Below are 19493 nucleotides of genomic sequence, written 5' to 3'. Positions count from 1 at the left end.
ATAGGAGATCCTTTGTGATGAGCATCCTCTTCTTGAATTTCGACTAAGGTAGGTCTAGGAGGCTGATTACGTGTATTCTTGTGGGGACAAACACGATAGGCATGCCCTTGCTCCCCGCACTTGAAACAAAGGTTATCTTTTTGATAACGCTCTAGCTCTTCAGGAGAGAGTTTATTTTTGCCTTTATAAACTCTCCTCTACTTAGCTTTGTTGTTGTTGGCATTGCCTTTGGGGACTTTTGGACGTTGTGCTTCCCCTTAGGCTCGTTACAGTCCTTGTTTTTTGTGGGCTTAAGATTTCTTTTACCCCTTGCTAGAAGTTGATTCTTGAAGCCACCATAGTATGGTGTATGGCTGCAGATATGGTGCGTGGCCTCTGGGAGTTAACATACTCCACCATATCCTCAGTTAAACCCACACAAAATTGTTGCTTTTGCTCTCAAAAATCCATCTTTTTGAAGACAGTGTCTTTGAGATGTAAATCCAAAACTTGTCTACATATTTGTGAATAGATTCGTAGGGAGAGAACTTCAAGCTTCACCATTTAATGAGTACTTTGTCTTTGGCATTGGTAGCCAAAAAATAATTCATGATGGAAGCTCTTAAAGCTTTCCATGTTCGTGGATCTTCACCATTTGCTCGTAGGCTAGAACACCATTGCGTGGCAAATGGTTGAAAATGCATTGACTACATGATGTAGCTTAGAGGACTCTGTGAAACCCTCTTCTCCAAACGCTGCATCGAATTTTTGGATAAAGGAGGCCAATACTTTGTCCGTAGCACCAAAAGTGCCATTGTAGGTAAGGAAAAGAGATGTTCTTTCCTCCCTCTTTGAACCTTTTGAGCTTGGATGACCTCTTCTAGGTGGCATAGGATCTCCTATGGCCTCTTCTAGGTGGCATAGGATCTCCTATGGCCTCTTCTTTTAGGTGGTTTGAGAGCTGCACCATCTCTTTCTTCAGGAGAAGAAGAGTATGAGGAGGATGGAGAAGAGGGTGATATCTTTCTCTCCTTTTTCTTCCTTTATTCCTCCTTGTCTGCACCATCACTTTCTTCAGAAGAGGAAGAGGATGGAGAAGATGGCGAAGAGGGTGACTTCTTTCTTGTCTTTTTCTTCTCTTGTTTTCTCTCTTCTCTCTTTGAATTATGGTGTAGAGAAGGAAACTCACTTCTTTCTCATTCTTTTGATGGGGGCTCTACCGTTGAAACTTGGGTTCTCCTTTGTGAGGGAGATGCCTCATTGAGTAGTAAAATTTTGAGCCCTTTGTACAGATCCTGCTCTGCTTCCCTTATCGTAGAGATTCCTCTTTTGGAAGTCTCACCAGGAGCTTTTCTAGGTACTCTCTATTCCTTGTGGGGAGTTTGGAGAGTACCATGAGTGCGCAATTGCTGTAGCACTTCACCTTGGAGGGATGGGTTGCCCAGGGCTTGTTGAATCCTAGAAACAAATTGCTGTAGCGCTTCACCTTGGAGGGATGGGTTTCCAAGGGCTTGTTGAAACCTAGAAACAAGATAGTTTACAAGCATAGGGGCATCATTAGTTTTTGTTTCATTAGCAAAATCAAAGCTATCAACATTCATTTCAATATATTTTCCCTTGTCAGCCATGCTAGCAAAATTTAGGTGTAAATTTCTACTTTTACTTTGGCACTTCAAGCCCTACTTGCTACTCCTCTTTACCTTCAAATATAATTACTCAAAAATCTATACCCGTGGCTCAAATATGATTAATTTCAAGGATTAGAAGAGAGGGTTCAACAGAGCCAAGACAACATCGGTTCCTGTCAAGCTTCTAGTAGCTCAATAATGGTTAACACATAGGCAAGCCCCATAGGACTCCATTATTAAGACCATAGCTCTTGACGGTATCCCCGTTAACTACATAAAGTAGACGTGCTTCAAGGATGAAAAATCCCTATTCTACTTACTCCTTTGCAATTAATAACGCCAACCATTTGTAGCAAGCTTGAGGAACTCTCTCCTTAAGCAAGAAAAGTGAAACCAATAGCTCTGATCCCAACGTAACATTTAATGCACTAGTAGCATGTGTGTAGCAAAAATTGATAACATATTGAGCATTTCATTAAGAACAAGTTCCTAATGAGCATAGAGAGAGTACTTAATTTGAGAAAGCAACTTAGCATTTTACACCTAGCTAGTTTGGCATAGACAATTGTTGGGAGGCATTGTAGCAATGAGCTAATCACAACCCACACAAAATTATCAAACTTGTGGATTGGAAACCCGGCTAGGGCATGGACGCACGATCATCGGATGGATAGATATAGAGGATTCAAGAGAACACCTCTCCAATGCAAGTAGAGATTAGACATGGCAAGACTAACTCTAAACATATTCTAATCACTAATCAATCAACTCCTACACACATCAAGTCCACCGAAGTCTGACTTACCATAGACTAGAAACCCTAAGCACACTAATGATAATGCATTAGTTACATTGGTGTTGGCCTCTCCAATCACCACATACCAATCATGGCACTTCATCAATAGCTAGACACACACACACACACACACACACACACACACACACACACACACACACACACACACACACGAGGTGAATGGTGCTAGCGTTTCATAAAATCTATCCACACACAAGCAAACAATAGGGCACACACACTAATTACAAGATTAAGACCTAACTTAATCAATCCTAATTAGTAATGCTAAATATCACAAATTGAACGCTCATAGAAAGATAAGAGTTTTTAATAGCAAGAAGTACATACCTCTCTCAAATCTAGAATAATGAGAGTGTAATAGTACTTCATGACATAATGAAATGTAGAGAAGAAGTAGACTAATGAGAAAATAGGGATTATATTAATAAAAAATAGCTTACTCTAATTACAATAAAAACAGAGATTTATATTTATATGGTTTAATCGTTTTGTATTTATAGGTCAGTAATTGTCCATGGGAGAAAGCTCAAATTCCAAGTATAAACTTGTCAAAGAGCATCCATGCTAGTTGGCTGGCAAGTGAAGGTGGTAAACATAAAATCTCACTTTATGATGCATGTGTCAGTGACGTTTTGAATGCATATATTCAATGTGCAAAAGGATTGGGATAAACCACATGCAAATACATCCTTAGGAAAAGTTTGGACTAAAAAATGGGCCTTGTAAGAATTGTTGATGTGGCGTAGCTTTCAAAAAGTGGGGATCGGTAATTTTTTTTGCAAAAAAGATCCAAACTTGTTGGAGGTTGGATATTTAGAATCTACTCTTCAAATGCTATCTATTGATATATAGCATGCATGTATCGGACATTGCCTTCATGTAGATCTAGAAAAAGGTGATTTTAGATTACCGTAATGGTAACAAAACCTCGTTGATTGAAAAAAAATGGCATAAATTTCATAGAAGTCATCCAAAATTTTTGGACCTTGGCTCTTTAGAATCCATTTTTCAAGAACTTTCCAATGATAGGTCATATCATGGGGTTCTAAGCAATATTTAGAGGGGTCTCCGGGTTGCTTTCTTTTGTACAACTTTGATGATGTGACACTCTTAAAAGGCCCAAAAATGAGTTCAAAATTTTCCTAATGCGAAATGGGTCCTTCCATAGAAGCTTTTCTAGACACATGAGACTTTATTAGAATTGCTTTAGTAAGAGAAGCATGCTTTAAGGTATCTATCTAGACAATTTTACAAGCTCAAAACTAAACATGTACATTTTTTTGATGTGTATAATAAAGGAGACTCAAAATCTTAAGCCAGTTTGTTGCGAGATTATAGATCTTTTTTGTTGTGTATAATATTTTGATGTCTTTGTTTTGGATTAATTTCTTTGTGTCATTAGAAAAGGCTCTGAATCTAAAATCAAAAAGCTCGCAAAACTAGTTTTGATTGCAAAATCTTGAAATTGAAGCTCACAAATAAAACACACTCCGCTTCTATTCCTAAGTTTTCTCTCTCTAGTTTCTAGGATATACTCAGGTTGAAGTTCAAGGATTCCTTGGGTAGGAACAACTATTTGTTTAGCATCCAAAAGTTGATTGGGGTTAGGACATCATAATTATGAGGTTAGAGGGTAAGTTTAGCTTATACGCTTGATCACTTATCACTCTGACAATCTCATAGGATCCATAATATCTTGAGATGAGCTTCTTGTACTTTCCCAAATATAGGTTTCTTTTCTTGGGCCTGACTCTAAGGAATACCTTGTCTCCTTCTTTAAAGATTTGATTTGATCTCCTCATATTGGCATTATGCTTTTGTTTGTCATGAGTAGCTTGATTGTCCTTACAAATCTCATTGGTTTGATCTTACATGTCTTTGAGTGTTTGCTTTGATGCTTCTACCTTGATAGTAGGATCTAAGAATTTTAACAGAGCCAAACATTCTTGACCATAAAAAGCTTTAAATGGTGACATGTCTATGCTTCTATGGTTGGAGACATTATAGGAATATTCAAGAAAAGGTAGATATTGGATCCATTTCTTTGGTTCCTGTGAGCAATATTCTCTAAGAATGTCTTCAATTACTTGATTTGCTGTTTCAGTTTGACCATCTATTAGAGGATGATTTGATGTGCTAAAACACAATTGTGTTCCGATGGCTTGAAAGAGTGAAGTCCAAAATCTCTAGGTAAATTTTACATCCTTGTCGCTAAAAACTCTCTTGAATAGACCATGAATAAAGATTTATTCACAAAGATTCGGCTAATATCAAAGGTGATAAGGTAGTTTTCACAGGCATCAAATGGGCTACCTTAGTAAGCATATCAACAACAAAAGATACTAAATCATAGCCTTTAATAGTGGATAAACCATTAACAAAATCCATACTGATACATTCCCATTTCATTTGGGGTATATCAAGGGATTAAAGTTATCCAGGTAGTTTGATTCTTTTAGCTTTAGTCCGTTGGCAGGAGAGACATTGATTCACGTAGCAAAGAACATCCCCCTTCATTGCTATCCAAAAGTAGCTTCTTCTAACATCATTTAGGGTCGTTGCATACCTAGGGTGTCCTAAAGTTGGGCTGTCATGAGCCTCAAATAAGAGCGCCTTCTTCCGTGTTGGGTCCTTAGATACACAAAACCTTTGCCAAAAATAAAGACATCCCTCTTGAATAGAGTAATCCTTTACTGATATGTTTTTGTCTTTAGCGGTTATTCCTTGTCGAATCTTCAAAGACAACTGTTGATAATCTGGGTCTCTCAAGGTTCTGCCTTGATTCTTTCCTAAATAGAATTATCAAGTATAGAGCTAGCACTAAGAAAATCTTTGCGACAAAGTCCATCCGCAACTACATTGTCCTTCCCAGTTCTATACTTTATGTCAAATTCATATTCTTGAAGAAGTTCAATCCATCTCATTTTTGTCATGTTGAGATTGGGTTGTGTAAAGATTCACTTCAAGCTTTTATGATCAGTGATGACTAACTGAAATTTGCGATTGAGAAGATAATGTCTTCATAACTTTAATGCATGGATGATTGCTAAGAGTTCTAAGTCATGGGTTGGATAATTTTTCTCATGATATATGAGGTTTCAAGAAGTATAGGCTACATGTCTACCCTCTTGAGTAAGGACGCCCCCTATAGAAAGATTACTAGCATTTGCTATAACTTCAAAATCTTTACCGAAATCCGAAAGATTATGAATAGGGACTGATACTAGGTAACCTTTAGGCTTTGCAAAATTGGCCTCATTTTCTACTATCCATTCAATCCACATTCCTTTCTTTAATAATTATGTCAAATGTGCTGCACTAAGAGCATATTCCTTGACAAATATCCACTACCATCTTGTGATTCCAAGATTTCAGTGACAATAGTAGATGAGGACATTTTGCAATGCCCTTGACTTTATCTGGGTTGACTGAGATACCCTTGGAATATGTAATCAATCCAAAATAGCTAACTTGGGGGGAACAAAAGGTACATTTACTCTTCTTAGTAAAAAGTTGATGATGACGTAAGAGTTGTAATACTTTACAAAAGTGCTCTTCATGATGTACCTAATCTCTAGAATAGATCAAGATATCATCAAAGAAAACCAAGACAAAATCACCTAGGTAAGTTTGTGGTAGTCTATGCAAAGTCATAACGAACCATACTTCTTCTTTTAAAAAAGGACTTGAGCACCCCAAGGAGAAGTACTTGGTCGGATAAAATCTTGCTCAATAAGTTGCCTAAGTTTCTCTTTGAGTTTGATTGCTGTAGGAAGTGACATTTTGTATGGCCTCTTTGAAACCTGTTCACAAGTGGGTCTATGCAAGATAGAGCGTACCCACTTCCCGTAGTCCACACCCAAGCGTGACCTTTGGCTAAATCATTCCATTACCCTCGCACCCAAAGGAGGAACTTGAGACACGTGGCGTACTCCTAGAACTCGGTGAGTTACTGGTAAGAGGATCCATGTAACTCACTGAGTGACGTGGTCATGCCACAAAAGTGTTAGGTTATTTCCACGTACATGGGCAAGTGGCATTGCCACGTAACTCACCCAATAACATGGCAATGCCAACATAGGCAGGCCATGTAGCTCGACGCGTTACATGGCTGCTGTCATGGAAGAACTCTCAACAACAACATGGAATACACATCAGATGTCTGCGTAACTCTTCAAGTTATGTGGTTGCTAGGTAACTCGATGAGTTACATGGATACATCTCCAACCATCTGCATGCCATGCAACTCGACAAGTTACAAGGAACTCAATGAGACTTGTAGAAATGATTCAACATCACTACAAGAGGCTATTCATATTAGCGACGCTCACACAGCGACGCTCAAAAAAAAAATTCCCGGCGTCGCTATGAGCGTCGCAAATTTACAAGTAAATTTGCGACGCTCATAGCGACGTCGAGTGGGCTAAAAAAAATAACAGAGAGCGCCCAAAAACTCAGATCTCAGATCTGAGTTTTTCGGCGCCCTCAAGCAAGGAGCAGGTAACGCTCTCCCTCTATCTCTCTCTCTCTCTTTCTTCTCCACACACACACACACACACACACACACACACACACACACGAGGAGAGGAAGGAGAGCCAGGTATGCTCCTTCCCTCTCCTCACTCTCATGTTCCCTTCCCCTCTTTCTCTCTCCCTCTCTCTCTCTCTCTCTCTCACACACACACACACATAGTGTTTCTGAGAGAGAGAGAGAGAGAGAGAGAGAGAGAGAGAGAGAAAGAGTACAAACATAAACAAAAACGCACACACACATACATAAACAAAGAATGCACACACACATTGAGAGAGGAAAAGAGAGAGAGAGCATGCATAAACAAAAAACGCACACATTGAGAGAGGAAAAGAGAGAGAGAACATGCATAAACAAAAAACGCACACATTGAGAGAGGAAAAGAGAGAGAAAACATGCATAAACAAAAAAACTCACACACATTGAGAGAGAAAGAGAGAGAAACTAATTTAACGTCGTAGGAAACTAATTAAAATTAAAAGACCTAAAGATCTAGCCGACGAGGAGTTAAACTCAAGACCTATTATTCAAGAGGGAAATGGCATAACCAATCTATCATACTTGGCATGGGTGATAGAAAGGTTATACCATTTATCTCTTTTTATTGGCACACACATCCACACACGCGCACACACACAAGAAGAAGAGAGTTATAACGTCGTAGGAAACTATCCTAAAAGACGTTAAAGATTAGGTTAGATGTAGACTTATGTTAAATTAGATTTAGGTTTATTTAAGTTAAATTAGATTAGATTTAGGTTTATTTTTAGTTAGATTTACGTTTATTTACGCTAGATTTAGATTTATGTTATATTAGATTAGATTTATACTGGTGAAATGTCTTCAGAAGATAGGGAAGAAGGTGGATCTTCAGGGCGGCAAGAGTCACTACATCCCCGACAATGACCATCTAGACAACCTCTAGTCATTCAACAGCAACTTCAAAGTTAGTAACAAGAGCAAGAACGGTCCAAAGGGCCAATTGCTGTCGTCAGATGTGGATGGAGATGAGGTAGCGTCACCCCCGGAAGTTAACTCTCACATCTTTAGTGATGAGAATGCCAACTCTTGCCGAGTTATGTGAAAAATTATGTGTTAAATCAGTTTTAAGGTTCTTATAATCCCTGTTAGTTTAGTTCTTTGTTTTTAATATAACATAATTTACGTTAGATTTAGATTTATGTTATATTAGATTAGACTTAGGTTTATTTAGGTTTACCCACACACACACACACACACACACACACACAAGAAGAAGAGAGTTTTAACGTCGTAGGAAACTATCCCAAAAGACGTTAAAGATTAGGTTAGATGTAGACTTACGTTAAATTAGATTTAGGTTTATTTTTAGTTAGATTTACGTTTATTTAGATTTACGCTTATTTACGTTAGATCGAGTCCACGCAAGAATTACTTACGGTTTAGGGTTTAGAGTTAGACGAACAGTGAAAAGATCTACTATGAAAAGATGTTAAGATGCTGTGAAGTGCTACAGCTAGAGAAGAGGCAAAGGGGTTTTGTCCACTACATGCAGTATCAAGACGTGGGTCTGTAGATTTCTTGTACCCACAAATATAGGTATTGACCAATAAAGACGAGATTATAACCCGATGGTTCTGATCTCCGTGCACCTCTAGACCGAGGTGTGCGGGGATTGGACATGACTAGAGAATGTGAGGTAGAGAGAGAGAGAGAGAGAGAGAGAGAGAGAGAGAGAGAGAGAGAGAGAGAGAGAGAGAGAGAGAGAGAGAGAGAGAGATGAGATGAGACGAAGAATGCCAATAGAATATTAAATTTGTTGTCCAGGTTATAAGATTTTTATCCTCATTATGAGTAGTGACGAGGATGTGGGACCGTCCAACCGAAACACCTATCTCTCAACGAGGGTCTTATGTCCTTGTAATCAATGCAAGCATGCTGTGCGACGGACAAGACGTGTTTCTTTGCAGCACGTTCGCGAATTTGGCGAGTTCGATCCATCTATTATAGATTGAGTTGTTGCCAATTATAACTTGTCGGACTCTGACGCTGGCCAACAAGCAGCAATCTTGCAACCCAATAGAGGTGTTCGCAGGCGCTTTGGTCAACCAGCATATGTGAGGCCACAAGATGTAGCCTCTGACAGCTCGGGGTATGATCATGCAGAGCACATTCCCAACGAGGCAATGTTTGAGCCCGAGATTGATGAAATGATCGAGACGATCATGGATTCAGAAAGGCTTATCTATGATGATATGAAAAGTGAAGCCGATATGCCATTGTATAATGGAGTACGTATGTCTAGATTGAAAGCACTCCTTGTTCTTCTCAACATGCAGGCAAAGTTTGGATGGAGTGACACTAGCGTCACAACGCTTTTCAGGTGATCTATTACAATTAGTTTACTTTAATAAAACTCTAAATGTATAATGATCTGATAGATTTTTACACAACTGTATCGTATTTTTATGTTGTGTAGATTGCTTAAAGAGCACATACTACCAGTTGACAATGTGATGCCAGATTCTCGAGATGAAGCAAGAAAGATTTTGCGAAACTTGGGGATGGATTACAATTCTATCCACGCTTGTCCTAATGACTGCATTCTTTTCAGAGGGGAATACATAGACATGGAGAAGTGTCCGAAATGTGATTCCGAAAGATATCAAGTAGATCTCCACGGGACAAAAATTCCACAAAAGGTTTTGCGAAATTTTCCTCTGCTTCCTCGCATCAAGCATTTCTTCGAATGTAAGTCCATGGCCGCCCTAGCATCATGGCATGAGGAGAATAAATCTTCGGATGGTGTGCTACGAATTCCTGCAGATTGCGCAGCCTGGAAACATATAGATGGAACATGGTCGGATTTTGCCAGGGAAGCTCGAAATTTGCGCTTAGGCCTGGCTATGGATGGCGTAAATCCATTTGGTCAAAGATCAACATCTTACAGTGTATGGCTCGTTGTCATCGTCAACTACAACATTCCCCCGTGGTTGACTACGAAGAAGGGGCACCTATGGCTAAGCTTGATTGTGCCAGGGCGATATAAAGTGGAGAATATGGATGTGTATCTTCGTCCACTATTGGAAGAGCTACAACAATTGTGGATTGGCATAGAGGTGGTGGATATGAGCCGACACACAGGACGACGGAATGCTTTGATCAGAGGCATTCTAATGTGGACCATGCATGACTATCCCGGGCTAACAGAATGCTCAGGTGATCTATTGACACTCCTCACTCAGACACTGTAAATCTTGTTTTTTCCCATAGTTGATCTATTATCATGTGTATACACGCAGGGCTTCAAACAAGCGGATACAAAGCATGTGTCACATGTGGACCTAGACTGAATGCACGTAGGGCGCCCTCACTGAAGAAGAAAATCTACGAAGGTCATCAAGCGTATCTTCCAGAGAATCATGTGTTACGCGACGGCTTTTTGGGAAGAGAGCCACCAAGGATGTCTGCACAAGCATGGTTAGAGCAGAAGGAGATGTGCGATGACGGATTGCCTCCAGGGATGAAGAGACTATCTCTATGGTACGAGTTACCATACTGGCCCCGACTCATGATCAATCATCGCTCTGGCGCATCATCGCGCGTTCCTACTCCATCCGCATCTCCCTCTCTTTCAGAGCATTCGGCGTGCTCCGAAGCTTCGGTGTCGACGAGACGATCTTCACACTCGTCTAGACACCGGCGCTCTAGTTGTGGTGGTGGCGGTTGTTGTGGGGATTCCGCCGCCGATGCCTCCACACCGCCTCGTGTTCGACGAGGCTCTTTACCCTCCCCTTCTTTGCCCGCCCCCACACCAGCCACAGCATCGCCATCTACGCCAGGTTTTGCGCGGCTGACTATTCCTAGCAGCTACACACCTCTACCTACTCCGCCAGGAGCCAGCCCACTCGACACTCCTCGCTTCGGGGCTCAGACGCCGGTGGAGACACCTGACGTCCGTACCCCCATCGACACGCCGCTAGAGACCCCTGCTGGGACACCCAGGTTCACGCGTCACCAGCCAGAGGGCTTGCCTTACTCCGTCGACTTCAACGGCGGCATCATCATGGATGATGACGGCAAGAAGGTGATCTCGCGCATGCGTGGTCTTTGCTATCAGCTGTTTAGACACTACATACTAAACAAATGGAGTGAAGTACCAAGTGATTTAAAAGCCAGAGTCATCAGCATACTTCATGATGAGTTTCCCGTTCCAACACGGGATCAACGCTTCAATGAAGACCTGATGAAGATTCGAATGCGCGAATACTACAAACACAAGCGTTCCGAAGTGAAAAAAGAAATCAAGCATGGGTGGAACAGGCCAGATTGGCTGGCCAAAGAAGATTGGAAGAATGCGAAGAAAGCAGCGCGCGAGAATCCCGACAAGTGGAAGCAACAAAAGGATGCAGCCAGAGCGCGAGTAGAGGCAGGGAGCTCGCACCACTTGGGGAGCGGTGGATGGGCATCATTTGAGGCCGATTTTGTAAGTGTTTTCGCATTGCTCTTTATGTTCGATAGTTTAGGGTTTATGAGTTTTTTAATTCTAACATAATGAAATCTTTGTATGTTTTGACAGTGGTCGATGACAGGACGTGATCCCACACCGTACGAGCGCGAGTACGTAGACAGGAAGGGCTTAAACGCCCTGATGGACATTCTCAGTTCTCGCGGCGGCATGGTTAGTATTAGGGTTTACTCTTTTCTATTGTTTGTATTTTTTTATAAATGTCGTTATATGTTTATACTTACTGAAAGCTGTCTTATTGTCTTTTTTTGCAGAATCCGACAGATACGCCGCTTGGACGCGATGAGACGTCTGACTATACGACGTTAGTTTAGCCGTAGCTAGATAGCATTAGTTTAGGGTTTCTCATAGCTTATGTATCATGAGACGGATTTTATACGTCATTTTGAACCATGTATATTATTACATTTGTCACCGCAGTTCATTTTGCTAATCAATTCTTTATGCCTATGATGTTGTACAATTGTCATTATTACATTTGCCAATCAATTCATTTTGCCTATGATGTGTACAATTGTCAATTTTACGCTTGTCAATTTTGCAAACAATGCGTCTTGTGGGTGACTATTTTGGGTCTATTATCTACCCTTGCACTTTTTTTAAAAAGTGAATCAAGTACAATATGGTTGATGGGTGGCAGGGCATTCAATGCCCTGTCACCAAAAAAATTTCTCTCGGGCGTCGCTATTTATGGCTTTGGAGCGTCGCTATAAGCGTCGCTATAGACTTCTGTGTAAACGTCGCTATGAGCGTCTCTATATAGCTACGCTTATAGCGACGCCTATAGCGTCGCATATAGCGACGCTCTCGTAGCGACGCTATTAGCGACGGTTTTAGCGACGCCGGGGGTTATAAAAACCCAGTGTATTTCCATCGCTAACAGCGTCACAAGAGCACACAACCTCTTGTAGTGCATGGACCCACATGCATGCATAGACTTTTCAACCAAAATCTTTGTGAGCGTCTAGCTAGAAGAATGTATGGATCAAATCTATGTCACTCCTTGTGTCTATTGAGACTCTTTTCCTTCTCTTTCTCTCTCTCCTCGTACAATGTGTATAAGAGTCCCTCCACCGCATGATAAATATCATATCTTTCTTTGTACAATTATATACAAATTCATATCCAAAAATGCATCTATTTCCAACCCCCCTTGGATCCCCCCGATGAGAGAGAGAGAGAGAGAGAGAGAGAGAGAGAGAGAGAGAGAGAGAGAGAGAGCGCAAGAAGAAGAAGAGATAAAGACAGAGTTTTCTTTCTAAATTCTAGTTGATGAAAATCTAGTTGTCCATATAGATTATGACCTAGTTGTCTAAGTAGACACCAATCTTGTTGACCATACATGTGACAATAAAGATTCTCCAAATTCAACCCTTAGAAAAGGATGAGGTTGAGAATGATGACAAGTGGATGGATGGACTTGATATGCGAATTACTGTGAATCTGAACAAGGATTACAAATTCAAGGCTTTAACGGATACATGAGATCAATTTAATGCGGTCAGCTGTTCTACTTTTTGCAAAGCAACTAATCAACCACTTTATTGTCAAGCCACTGTCAAGGTTGTAATAAGAGAGTCACCCCAACTCTAAGGAAAATTAACTTGAATATTATGGTTCATGGATTCTCTTGACCGCATACTTTTATACATATAGTGGATGAACATATGAATGATGATCTAATATTAGGTGTTCCTTGGATGAGAACCTATAAAGAAATCCAAGATTGGGATGCCAAAATTTTAGAACTTACACTTAAAGGAGGATAGCTAAAAACACCATTCGCATACAGCAAGGAGGAATGGAAAGAAGCACTTGATGATTTCTAATCAAAGAAGCATGAGTCATCAGCCATGAACATAACTACTACTCCACTAAGGACTTCTTCTACTCAGCTAATTATGCAGGGAACCAAGCAAGTTTAGATACCCAAAAGTCAACTCGTCGATCGACCTCAAAAAATTTGGTTGCCCAAAAAGTTGATGTACACCGCCAACAACCCCAGGGGTAAAGCTGTCGCATCCACCTTCTCAACAAAAACCACAGTTACTAAAGATGAGATGGATATGGCAACCAAATAAGGAATATACAACTAAGAGTAGAAGACCAACTTCTCAAAGTGGAAAAGTCAAATTAAGGGTACCAAAGACCCCACCGTAATTTAGGACAACCTAAATCAGGTATAAGTGGGTACCAAACACCCCACCACAAGTGTGACCACTTTTTTCAATCATTACTCAACGGACAATGCATATTGCACCTTAAAAGAATGAGCTTAATTGCTACAAGACTTAGTCTTCAAGGGAGTTCAATCACAGTATACCTCTCCATCAAAAACCCTTGAGTGCAATACTCAAGACCCATCTCTTGCACAACATAGTGTGTTTAATTGCATTGACATCAATAACATTATAGGGCCAATCAGGGCCATGCATAGACATGACTTTAACCTACACACTACACAACCAGGGTACTCACTCATCTAGGAGGATTAAAGTAAGAAGGGGGGAGACAATCGGAATATGGATAGAAGCATATGAATCTAGAGGAGAGAAGGGCAAAGTTTTGAATTAATTGTGTGTTAATGTATGATCTTTCTTGAAACGAATTAAGCAATTTCCCTAATAATGAGATGAATGGGGAATGCAATAGGATAACCTCTAGGTGTGTGTATATATTGTACAAATTTGCCAAAAGCTATTAAATAGTGTAAATTTTACTTGTATTGTATGTATTTCGGCCAAGTTCATGATGAAAATGGAGTGATCCACAAAAATATGGCCAAATAATTACATTAGAAGTTTTTTAGTATTTTTGAGTATATAATGGATTTTTTTGAGCAGTATTAATTTTTCTTTAAATTTTTCTAATAAAAGCCAATATAATTAAAAAAAAAAAAAGCAAGAATGTCTAAATTGAAACTTAATCTCAAACATAAAATCTCAAAGCTTAATGGAAAGGCCATTTTTTTAAAGGCAATTCCAATCAAAAGCTTAGTAGCCACTGCGACTCACTAATCATTTGGAATCTATTGCAACAAAAAGGTCCATGGATGTTATTTTTTTTTAAAAAAATTGATCCAAGAGTACATTGTGAGACCTGATGAGCTCATTGGACAGGAGGTCTCAAAAAAGTCCAGGTATGTATAGCACCTCGGGCCATTTTCCCTCTCAATTTCATTCTAGCCTTTACTACTTTTTGCAGGATTTTTCCATTTTTAAGCCTCCTTATCAACAAAAATGATGAAAAAATACCCAAAAAGGACCATTTTTGATGATTTTCTGATAGTATATACACTATCTACACTCATCGGGAAGATATTTTCAGTGAATTTTCCCTGTTGACGCATTATAAGGGCATTATTAGGTAATTTTGCAAAAAATCACACATTAACATGGAACTTTTTCCTCCCTCTTCAAACATTGCCCTTAATTACTTAGTACTTAGTGCCCTGCCCTTCCACCCCTCCTAGATGGCGTTCTCCGGAACGACTGCATGCATGGGTTGAGCAAGTGTGTCTATGCATAGCCGTGATTGGATCTACCATGATATGAAGATCAATGCAACTTTAATTCAATATGCTGTGCAAGAGCTGGGTCTTGAGTAAATAACTCAAAGGTTTTCGATGTCGAGGTTTGCTGCTGATGTCTTCCAAAGAGAAAATCTTGTAGCTTATGTGCTCTCTCGTTGATAGTACCATCAGGGTGTTTTAGCATGCTAATTGCTTGAGATGTTGGTAGCACGTTAGACGATTGTCGAGATTTTTCTCGCCATTGGTAGCTCGGTCGGCTTGGTGCTATATAGTGTTTTAGAGCCTCTTGAGACTTAACTTGCCACTATTTGTTTGGTTGCGTGGTGTGTGGAGAAGATAAGTGCTCCTTTTTCTTCCAAACCTTTTTAATGTTAGGTTCCTTGTTCATAGATGCTCGATTGGAACAATGAGTTGCCCTCCTTTAGGTGATAGCTTTAGCTAATTCGTATCCCAATCTGGTACTTCTTTCTATGTACGCATCCAAGGAATGCCAAGAATCATCATCTCATTCATGTGTTCATCTGGCAAGCATACAAACTGATGCGGACATGAACATCCACGTACTATCACGTTCAAGTTGACTACTCCCAATGTTGGATTTGGATTCCTATTGCAACCTTTGATTGTCGTTATTCCTGCGGTCAATGCTTGACTTGTTGCCTTCCTATATGTGGAATAATTGACTGCATTCACTCTAGCTCCTGTGTCTACCAAAGCATTGGTGCTATGATTGTTGAGCTGTACTTTGATGCGTAGATCCATTCCATCTAACCAGTCATTATCTGTTGAAACTGCATCTTTAGGTAATTCCCATTGTTGATCATCTAGTTCCAAAGTGTTGATGGGAATCGGTATCTGTTGATTCTTCAGAGCGGCTTTACGCTTGAGTACCCAAAGTCTAGCTTCCTCTTGGGCTTCATCAATAACCTGATGTCGCTTGATCTTCCTTTGTTTGGCTACAGGAATTCTCTCTAGCAATTCATGGATTAGTGGAAAATTGTATTTCTTTAAACAACATCCATTAATCCAATTAGCCATTGGTTCACCATCTAGGGTGGACAATTTTACTGCTCCACTTGGAGATACATCTTCAATGATAAATGGTCCATTTCCTATTTTCTTAAACTTGGGAATGTGTTGCTTAAGGGAATAGACTAAAACTAAGTCCCCTTTCTTGAAAATTTTTGTAATTAAGTGGGAATCAAAAAATTGTTTTTGTTTCTGCTTTTGTGCATAGATATGAGCTACAACAGTTAGCCTTTGCTCGTCTAGTTTTTCCAAATCTTCAAGTCTTTCTGACAATTCATGTCCAGTCCTCAAGAGTCTGTGCTACCCTTAATGTCGGCAATAGCAACTCTATTGGGAGTATGGCATCAAGACCATAAACAAGGTTAAAGGGTGTAGCATTTAGAGATGTTTTGAATGAAACTTGATAGGCCCATAGAGCAGCATGGATATTTATTTCCCAGTCTGTCCTTCCTGAACTAACCATTTTGGTCAGTACTGAGCTAAGAATTTTATTCGTATGCTCAGCTTGTCCGTTTGCTTGTGGGTGATAGAGAGCTGATTTGTTATGGATAACCATAAACTCATTAAGAAAATACTCTATTACCTCGTTGAGGAAATGAGTTCCCCGATCATTGAGAATCTCTATTGGAAGTCCATACCTTGTGAATTCATACTCATATAAGAATGCAGTAGTGGTTATGGCATCATTCTTTTGGGTTGCTTTAGCCTCGGCCCACTTGGTCAAATAGTCTGTAGCTACAATGATATATTGAGCTTGTGTTCTATAAGCAGGTAGCTGTACCGATCGGACAAAATCTATACCCCATTTTGCAGGCTCTAGACCCCATCATTGGTCTTAAGGGCATGCTGTCTACTCGTGTTGGCATTTTTGCTCGTTGACAAGCATCACACCTTCGAACATATTCTTTGGCATTTTCAAAAAGTGTTGGCCACCATATGCCTGCCATCAAGATTGCTCTTGCGGTGGTCTCACTAGAAAAGTGATCTCCAGCTAGTCCAGCATGTGCTTGTTCTATAATCGAAATATACTTGTTTTTATTTGCACAAAGACGCAAATGTTGATCTTTACCTCTGAGATACAATTGGTTCCCAATAAGAGCATAGTCTCTTGCTTCCGTTTCAATTGCTCTTTGACAGCGTTTACTCATATCCTCAAGAAATGTTCGGCTCGATAAGTAAGTTACCAGATAATTAATCCACTTAGGAACAGATGACATTTGAAACAATGTTACATGAGGAATGGGTGGTTGTTTTTGACATTGAGGGAAATCTTTTACAAAAGATCTAACATCCCTCCTCATAGTCGGTCAAAATACTCCAAGTCTTAAGATTTGTTGCATAGTTTGGTCTTCTGCAAAGTGAAGTGCTACTATGGTAAAGTGAAGTCCTACTATGGTAACATGTGCTTGACTTAGGTATTGATACTTTTCTTCAGGGTTAATGCATAAAAGCAATATCCCGTCTCGATTGCTCTTATATAGCCTTCCAGCTAGTAATTGATACATAGCCGATTGCTCGATTAAATTAATTGTGATAGGAGTTTTCATTAATGACACAATGTTTTTCGACCATCTAGGTATCATTTCCACAGAGAACAAATAGGAATCTGGTAGATCATCGTCTACCCCTTTAGGTGATTCCCCTAAAATGATTCTTGAAAAATGATCTGCTCGTTGATGTGTAGTTCATTTTTTTACAACCACAATGAAATCAAATTCGAGAAGAATGATGAACCATCTCACTATTCTCGTACTGCATGGTTTGTTGACCAAATATAACAAAGCTTGGTGGTCCACAAAGAATACAAACTTGTTGGCTAATAGATAATGTCTATAATTTTTAACGGCATAGATCATTCCTAGTCCTTCTCTTTCAGTGGTGGTGTGATTCTTTTTTGCCATGTTCAATTGTCGGCTAGCATAAGAAATAGGAAAGTCAATTTTCCCATCTCCTGGTTGGGCTAGTATACAACCAATAGCAAAGTTTGAAGCATCTACATGTACGTGGAATACCTTATCCCAATCGGGTGCTTTCAGTATTGGAGCTGAGGTGAGAGCTTTCTTAAGCTTCATGAAGGATTCTTCACATGCGTCGGTCCATTCGAAGTGCGCAATCAAGCTATACATGGGTTTTGCAATTTTAGCGTACATGTAGATGAACCGTTGGTAATATCCACAATGTCCCGTGAAGGCTTGTACTCCCTTGACTGTTGTTCATCTAGGCAAATCAGCAATGACATGAATCTTTTCAATATCGGTAGCTATGCCATTTTTAGACACTATATGTCCAAGAATTTTCCCTTGTCTCCCCATTAAATGTGCACTTTTCATGGTTTAAGAAAATCTTGTAAAGCCTACATTTCTCAAATACCTTTTTGAGGTGTTCAAAATGATCATCCTGGATTGATGAATATACGCATAGATAATCCATGTATACTTCTAAGAATTTTCGAAGATGATCTTTGAAAGCATGGCTCATCAATCTCTGAAATGTGGTTGGAGCATTAGTTAACCCAAATGGCATAACCCGATAGTAGGCAAATATACCCCATTCTGTTACAAAAGCAGTTTTATGCTGATCTTTTGGGTCAACCAAAATTTGATTGTCCCGAAAAGCCATCTAAGAAGGTGTAAGCTTATTTTCCTACCACTCTTTCTAAAACATGCTGAGTTATCAGAAGAGGAAAGTTGTCTCTAATGGTAGCTGCATTCACTTTTTTCAGATTAACACACACTCATAATTTCCCATTCTTCTTAGGTACTATCACAATTGGAGATACCCAGTCAGTGTGTTAAATTTCGTAAATGAATTCGGCTTCCTTCAGTTGTTCAATCTCTTCTTTGATCTTTCTAGAAAATGTTTCGTTATAAGTGTATGGTCTCTGTCTACTTGGTTTTGCATCATCTCTCATGGGTATAGTATGTTGACAAATTTTTGGATCTACACCCTTGAGATCCTTGTAAGACCAAGCAAAGATTTCCAGGTATTCCTTTAACAAGTTTAGCAAAATATTTTCTTCTTCTTCTGTTAGGTCATTTGCAATGTAAGCTGGTTTAGGCTCTTCTCCTGGTTCAGCTAAGTCGACCCTTTTAGCGTATTTAGGTCCTTCGTAAGACTGGCTTTGTTTTCGTAGTTCCCTAACATGTTGTTCAATTATGATTTTTTGATCTTGGAGAGTATACTTTTTGTAATGGGATGGAACATGCATTACATCCTTACCATCCTCTTCCGTGGTTTCCATTTCGGTGTGTATATCTCCTTTAGATCTTTTTTCAGCTCTTGATATTTCTTTTTCCGCTCGACTCTGGTCATGAGTGGTTTTTTATCCTGAGATTTTTCATGAGTACCCTTCCTTGCTTTTCTCGATGTCTGAGATATTTCTAAGTTTTTGTTTGAAGGATATCTGTCCGTTATTTTGTCCTTGACACAATCATTAGCATCTATCTGCATCAGGAATTGTGTTTTACTGG

This window comes from Adiantum capillus-veneris, chromosome 4 (assembly GCF_014529385.1).
Source record: "Adiantum capillus-veneris isolate H3 chromosome 4, ASM1452938v2, whole genome shotgun sequence".
Classification (NCBI taxonomy): Eukaryota; Viridiplantae; Streptophyta; class Polypodiopsida; order Polypodiales; family Pteridaceae; genus Adiantum; species Adiantum capillus-veneris.
Note: the sequence above shows the minus strand (reverse complement) of the source record.